Source organism: Capra hircus, chromosome 5 (assembly GCF_001704415.2).
Source record: "Capra hircus breed San Clemente chromosome 5, ASM170441v1, whole genome shotgun sequence".
NCBI classification, from domain to species: domain Eukaryota; kingdom Metazoa; phylum Chordata; class Mammalia; order Artiodactyla; family Bovidae; genus Capra; species Capra hircus.
The window spans coordinates 31,745,445-31,752,814 of record NC_030812.1 but is presented as its reverse complement, the minus strand read 5'-3'; positions in this window follow the sequence as shown (position 1 = coordinate 31,752,814).

Genomic DNA, 7,370 nt, shown 5'->3' with positions numbered 1-7,370 from the left:
GTTAAAAACCATAGGAGGATCCAGTCAAAGGGGGGCCCTCACAATATTGTGAGATTTACTCCCAGGAGTTTGACCAGATTTGCACAGTAAGTATCAGAGAAAAATCTGGTTGGGCTTCCAGCAGGGGGAAGAGAAGAGGAACCATTCTGAACTAAACCAGAGTGTTACTGAGTTTTAGCTTTTATTTCTCACTTCAAGATAAGCCCAAGAGAGGTGAGTTGATGTGGCAAGGAGTAACAGCTTTATTTGGAAAGCCAGAAGACTGAGAAGATGGTGAATTAGCATCCCCAAGAAAACATCTTTCCTTAGTTAGAATTCTGGCTTATTTTCATAGTAAAAGGGAGGTAAATTCCCGTTTCCTATATATATATTAATTTCTTCCTTGCTGTAACCATTCACAGGTGGGCCTGGTAGGGAGGTTTCATGTGAGCTAAACAAAGGTATATTGGTGTAACATTTATTACATGGGAGGCAGAGTTTTCAGAGATGGGCCATTATGTATAATTTAAGCCTATAGACAACATCCCTTTAGTGAGTAACTTGTAGCAAAAGCAATAGAATACAAAAGTTAAAAGTAAAAGAAACATCTAATATGGAGTCAGATTTGTTCTTCCCTGTTACAGGAACACTTTGTTCTTCTTAACAAGGCCTGCCTTCTGGAGAAACTATTTAACCAACGCCTAACTTACTAGAGTAAGTTATCAGAGTCTAACTGATCCGAGGAAGGGTAATACTGAACTCCAGCCCACTCTAGCTGTCCTATTCCATCTAAGTGGGGCAGGGAGAAAAAAAAAAAAATCCGAGAAACACTTGTGAAATTTGTAGTCCAGAGGCATAGGCACAGTAAAAGCCTGAAATCTAATCATAGGACTGTAGAATGCTTTCCTTCCCCAATACCTCACCACTATATTATTAAGGCCTATTTACACCACTTTCTTTTACCCAGTATGTCATGTCTGGCAACCAAGAAAAAAATTATAAGGCATATAAAAAGGAAAAAAACAGTGTGAAGAGACAGAGCAAACATCAACACCAAACATGGCAGGGATGTTAGAATTATCAGACCAGGAATTTTAAACACCTGTGGGATCGCACAGAGTCAGACACAACTGAAGCGACTTAGCAGCAGCAGCAGCAGCATGATTAATGTGCCTTAAAATATCAGTAGATGGCAAGTAGGAACAGACAAGCAATATAAGCAGAGAAATGGAAATCTCAAGAAAGAGACAAAAAGAAATGCTAGACATGAAAACCCCTGTAACAGAAATGGAAAATGCCTTTGATGGACCTCTTAGTAGACTGGGCATGGCTAAAGGAAGATCTCTGGGCCAGAGGATATATCAACATAATCCTCAAAAATTGAAAAACAAAGTAAGACTGGAAAAAACCCAACAGAATATTGAAGGACTGTGGTACAACTACAACAGATGTAACATATACATAATGGGAATACCAAAAGAAAAGGAAGGAAGAGAAGAATTATTTGAAACATTGAAGACAGGATTTCCCTGAACTAATGTCAGACATCAAATCACATATCTGGGAAGCTCATAGAACAACAAACAAGCTGAAGGCCAAACAAAAACACCCCTATGCCTAGGCATCTCATTTTCAGTTATGGAAAATTGAAGATAAAATTCCTGAAAGGGGGAAAAAACACCTTACTTATAGAAGAACAAAGGTAAGAATTATATCTGACTTCTCCACAGAGACCATACAAATAAGAGAGTGGCATGCGTGCTCAGTCACTTCAGTCATGTCCAACACCTGGCAACACCTGTAGCTCGCCAGACTCCTCTGTCCATGGATTCTCCAGGCAACAATACTGTAGTGGGTTGCCATGCCCTCCTTCAGGGAATCTTCCTAACCCAGGGATTGAATCTGTGTCTTTATGTCTCCTGCATTGGCAGGCGAGTTCTTTACCACTAGTGCCACCTAGTGGAGTAAATATTTTAAGTGTTAAGAGAGAACCACCTGCCAACCCCCGCCCCGCCCCCCCCTCCCCCGCCACCCCACCAATCTATAATTCTGTACCCTGTGAAATTATCCTTCTAAGTGAAGGAGATATATGTGAGACAACAAAAGAGACACATATGGGAAGAACACTTTTGGACTCTGTGGGAGAAGGCAAGGGTGGGATGATTTGAGAGAATAGGATTGAAACATGTATATTACCATATGTGAAATAGATCGCCAGTCCAGGTTTGATGCATGAGACAGGGTGCTCAGGGCTGGTGCACTGGGATGACCCTGGGGGATGGGATAGGGAGGGAGTTGGGAGGGGGGTTCAGGATGGGGAACACATGTACACCCATGGCTGATTCATGTCAATGTATGGCAGAAACCACTGCAATATTGTAATTAGCCTCCAATTAAAATAAATTAATTTTTAAACAGTAAAGGAGAAATAAAGATTTTAAGGGGATGAGATGATTGGATGGCATCACCAACTCAACAGACATGAGTTTGAGCAAGCTCTGGGAGATGGTGAAGGACAGAGAAGCCTGGTGTGCTGCAGCCGTGAGGTTGCAGAGTCAGACGTGACTGACATCACAGTCATGACAGACGTGACTGAGTGACTGAAGAACAGCAACAGTAAAACCAAATGGAGGGAATTTTTTTGCCAGTAGACCTGCCTTGCCAGAAATGTTAAAGGCAGTTCTTCAGAGAGAAGAAAAATAATATAGGCCAGAAACTCAGATCTGTTTAAAGAAAGAAGAGCATCAGAGAAGGAATAAGTGAAGATAGAACAAAACCTTTCATTTTTCCTAATGGATCTAACAGGAATTTGTTCAAAATAATAGCCACAGTGTATTCACTTATGTACGCTTATGTGTTTATCATGGGCTTCCCAGGTGGCGCTAGTGGTAAAGAACCTGTCTGCCAGTGCAGGAGACATAAGGGACAGGGGGTCAGTCCCTGGGTTGGGAAGATCCCCTGGAGTAGGGCATGGCAACCCACTCCAGTACTCTTGCCTGGGGAATCCCATGGATAGAGGAGCCTGGCAGGCTACAGTCCATGGGGTTGCAAAGAGTTGGACACAACTGAAGAGACTTAGCATGCATGCACGCATGTGTTTATCATGTATATGCTTATTTATGTTTATATATAAGTGAAATAAATGACAGAAATGATACAAGTGATGGGAGGAAGGAATTAGGCTTATTTTGTTATGACCTGTGAAATGACATAGTGTTATTTGAAAGTAGACTAGAATTAGTTGTAAATGTATGTTGCAAACTCTAGGGCAACCACTAAAAAAAAGTTAAAAGGTATTCCTGCTATGCTAAGAAAGAAAGGAGGAAAAAATAGAGTCACATAAAATACTCAGTTAAAACCACAAAAGGCAGGAAAAGAGTGGAAGACAAAATAGAAACAAAAAACAAGGACAACAAATAGAAAATTGTAATGAATATGGTATATATTAATCCAGTACTCATTTTGAATGTCAGTGGTCTAAATGTACCATTGAAAGACATATTATCAAAAGTCGATCTGAAAACATGACCCCACTATGTGTTGTCCACAAAAAATCCACTTTAAATATAAAGCTATTTATAGATAAAAAGTAAATGGATGAGAAGAATATCCCATGCTAGCACTAATCAAAAGAAAGCAGGGGTGGTTGTATTAATTTTAGACATGGCAGAGTTCAAAGAAAAATTAACAGGGATGAAGATGGGCATTACCTAATGATAAAGGGGTCAATTCTCCAAGAAGATACAATTCTTAATGTGTATGTGCCTTACAACACAACATCAAACTATGTGAAGCAAAGACTGATGGAACTAAAAGGAGAAATAGATGAATTAACTATCACAATTGGAGACTTCACCATCTTTCTCGCAGAAGTGGACAGATAAAGCATACAGAAAATACGGACATCAGTGATCTCAACGCCATCAGTGAACTGAATAATACTGATTTCAGCAATTCGTCCAACAATAGCTGAATTTACATTTTTCTCAAGGTGACTTGATTCACCCATGCATTCATTCATACATACATGATAACATATTCATCATGACAGACCACATTCTGGGCTATAAAAAACATCTTAACTAATTTAAAAGAAGATAAATTATATAATTGCTGCTCTCAGATCACAGTGGAATTAAACTAGAAATCAGTAACAGAAAGATAACTGGAAAATGCCCCAATACTTAGAGGTTAAACAACACAAATCTAAGTAACACTTTAGTCAAAGAAGAAATCCCAAGATAAATATATTTTAAACTAAATAAAATTAAAAGCACAATTTATTAAAATTTGTCAGATGCAGAGAAAGCAGTGCTTAAAAGGAAATTTATAACATTGAGTGGATATATCAGAAAAGCAGGTGATCTAAATCTTTTATAGTTTCCTAAGTTTCCATCTTAGGAAACTAGGAGAAGAACAAATTAAATCCAAAGTGCTCAGACAAAAAAAAAATTAGAAATCAGTAAAATTGAAGACAAATCAATAGAGAAAATATAACTAAAAGCTAGTTTTGTTGTTGTTGTTGTTTTTTAATTTTAAAATCTTTAATTCTTACAGGCGTTCCCAAACATGAACCCCCCTCCCACCTCTCTCCCCATAACATCTCTGTGGGTCATCCCCATGCACCAGCCCCAAGCATGCTGTATCCTGCGTCAGACATAGACTGGCGATTCAATTCTTACATGATAATATACATGTTAAAATGCCGTTCTCCCAAATCCTCCCACCCTCTCCCTCTGAGTCCAAAAGTCCGTTATACACATCTGTGTCTAAAAGCTAGTTTTTAAAAAAGGTGAATAAAGTTAATAAATCTCTGGATAGGTTAACTAAGAAAAAACAGAGAGAACACAAATTACTAATGCCCAAAATGAAAGAGGGGACATTGTACAGATTCCGTGAAAATTATGATAAAGGATGATAAAGGAATACTACGAACAACGCTGTGCCCACAAATTTTGTAACCTAGGTCAAATGGACCATTCCCTTGAAAGATACAATCTGCCAACATTCACACGAGGAGAAATAGATGATTTGAATAGGTCTGTATTAAATAAATGGAATTAATAATTAATAACCTTCCAAAAAAAAGAAAGGGTCTTTTCATGCACTTATCGGTTATTTGTATATTTTCTTTAGATATATGTCTTTTCAAATGCTTGCCCATTTTTCTTTGTTACTTTCACAACTTTAATATTTCATTGAACAGAATATATATTTTTGAAATTAATAGACTTTGTTAGAGAAGTTTTAGACTTACAGAAAATTGAGCAGATTGCAGTTTCCATATATCCTGGCTGTTTTCTGCTCAGTTTCCACTATTATTAACATCCTGCATTGGTGTGGTACATTTGTTACAATAGATGAACCAGTATTGATACATTATTATTGACTAAAGTCCATACTTGACATTAGGGTTTACACTTTGTGTTTTATGATTCTGTAACTTGACAAATGCATAATGTCATGTATCCTCCATTATAGCTTCATACAGAATAGTTTCACTGCCATAAAAATCCCTTGTGTTCTGCCTATCAATTGCTCCATCTCTACTTTGAACCCTTGGCAACCACTGATCTTTTCGCTGTCTTTATAGTTTCACCTTTTCCAGAATGTTGTATAGTTGGAATCACACAGTATGTAGTATTTTCAGACTAGTTTCTTTCACTAAGCAGTATGTTTTAAGATTCCTCCATGTTCTTTTTCTTGGCTTTGTAGGTCATTTTGTTTTATTGCAATATCCAATGGATGTGTCACAGTTTGTTTATCCATTCACCTTTGGAAGGACATTTTGGTTGCTTCCAGTTCCTGGCAATTTTGAACAAAGTTGCTATTAAACATTTATATGCGGAGTTTTGTATAGGTATCGTTTTCAACTCACTTAGATAAATATCTCCGAATATGATTGCTGGATCATATGGTAATGCTATATTTAGCTTTGTAAGAAACTGCCAAAGAATCTTTAAAAGTGACTATACCATTTTATATTTGTATCAACAAAAAGTTCTTGTTGCTTCACATTCTTGTCAGTATCTGGTACTGTCAAGTTTTCATTCTAATAGATGGTAGTGGTCTCTCTGTTTTAATTTGCAGTGCCTAATGACATGATTTTGAGCATGATTTCATATGCTTATTTGCCATCCATCTGTCATCTTTGTCACGTGAGGTATCTGTTAAGATCATTTGCCCATTTTTAAATTGGTTTATTATCTTTCTATGGTTGGGTTGCAAGAGTTACATATTCTCAATACCTGGTCCTTTATCAGATATATGATTTGCAAATATTTTCTCCCATTCTGTGGGTTGTCTTTTCACTTCTTTGATGGCAGCATTTGCAAAAAGTTGATTTTGTGTAGTCATATGTTTTATCTCCTAGTCACGTGCATTGTTATTGTTTGCAGTATGTGTAGGTGCAGAAACAAAAGTAAGCAAAAGGAGGGGCGGTAAAACAGCAAGAAGGTGAGAGATGGCTGTGGAGAGGGGTTGAAACAAGGCATGGGTGGAGCAGTGGAAAGAGTAAAGAGGAGCTGGGTAAAAGGATGCACCTCTTGCTCAAGTAGTACTTGATCCATGTCCCCAGGATGGATTCTTCTTGCTTTGTGGCCCGACAGATATGATTGGCTCACTCTCAGAATCCTGCATCCCCTTCTACTGCAGGCTTGAGAATGAGGCTGTCAAGGCAGGGTTCTTGCCTCTTATTTTAGCGACTAAACAACGAAAACAACTCTCATTCCTCGCTAGCTTCCCTGTATTTTCTCTGAGAAAGGTATGTAAATGCAAAAGGGGTTTTTGACATCCCTCATGAGTTTGAGGAAACTCTGGGAGATAGTGAAGAATGCGCGCTGCAGTCCATGGCGTCGCAAAGAGTCAAACCCGACTGAACGACTGAACAACTACATAGAAAATGTCAATACCAGTGATCAATGTTCCTCAAGGGCAGGGATTCTGTTTCACTTATCTTTTCATCTCTCAGAACCTAATACAAAACCTGGCAAACAGACTTCCAATAAATGTTTGTTTAAAGTGACAGAAGGCTTTCCTGGCGGCTCAGACGGTGATGAATCTGACTGCAATGCAGGAGACGCGGGTTCAATCCCTGGGTCGGGAAGATCCCCTGGAGGAAATGGCAACCCACTCCAGTATTCGTGCCTGGAGAAGTTCATGGACAGAGGCTACAGTCCATGGGGTGGCAAAGAGTCGGACACGACTGGGCGACTAACACTTAACAGAGTGACAGAGGTGGGAGACAGTCGACAGGGCCCGAGAGGGAGGCTTATTTTTAGTTGCGGGGGATGTTTGAATGCAGAAAAGCCCCGGCTAGGAAAACTGTCTCTGAGGACAACAAGGGGAGCAACGAAATAAAACCTGGTTCCTACTGTGTACCGGAGCTGATG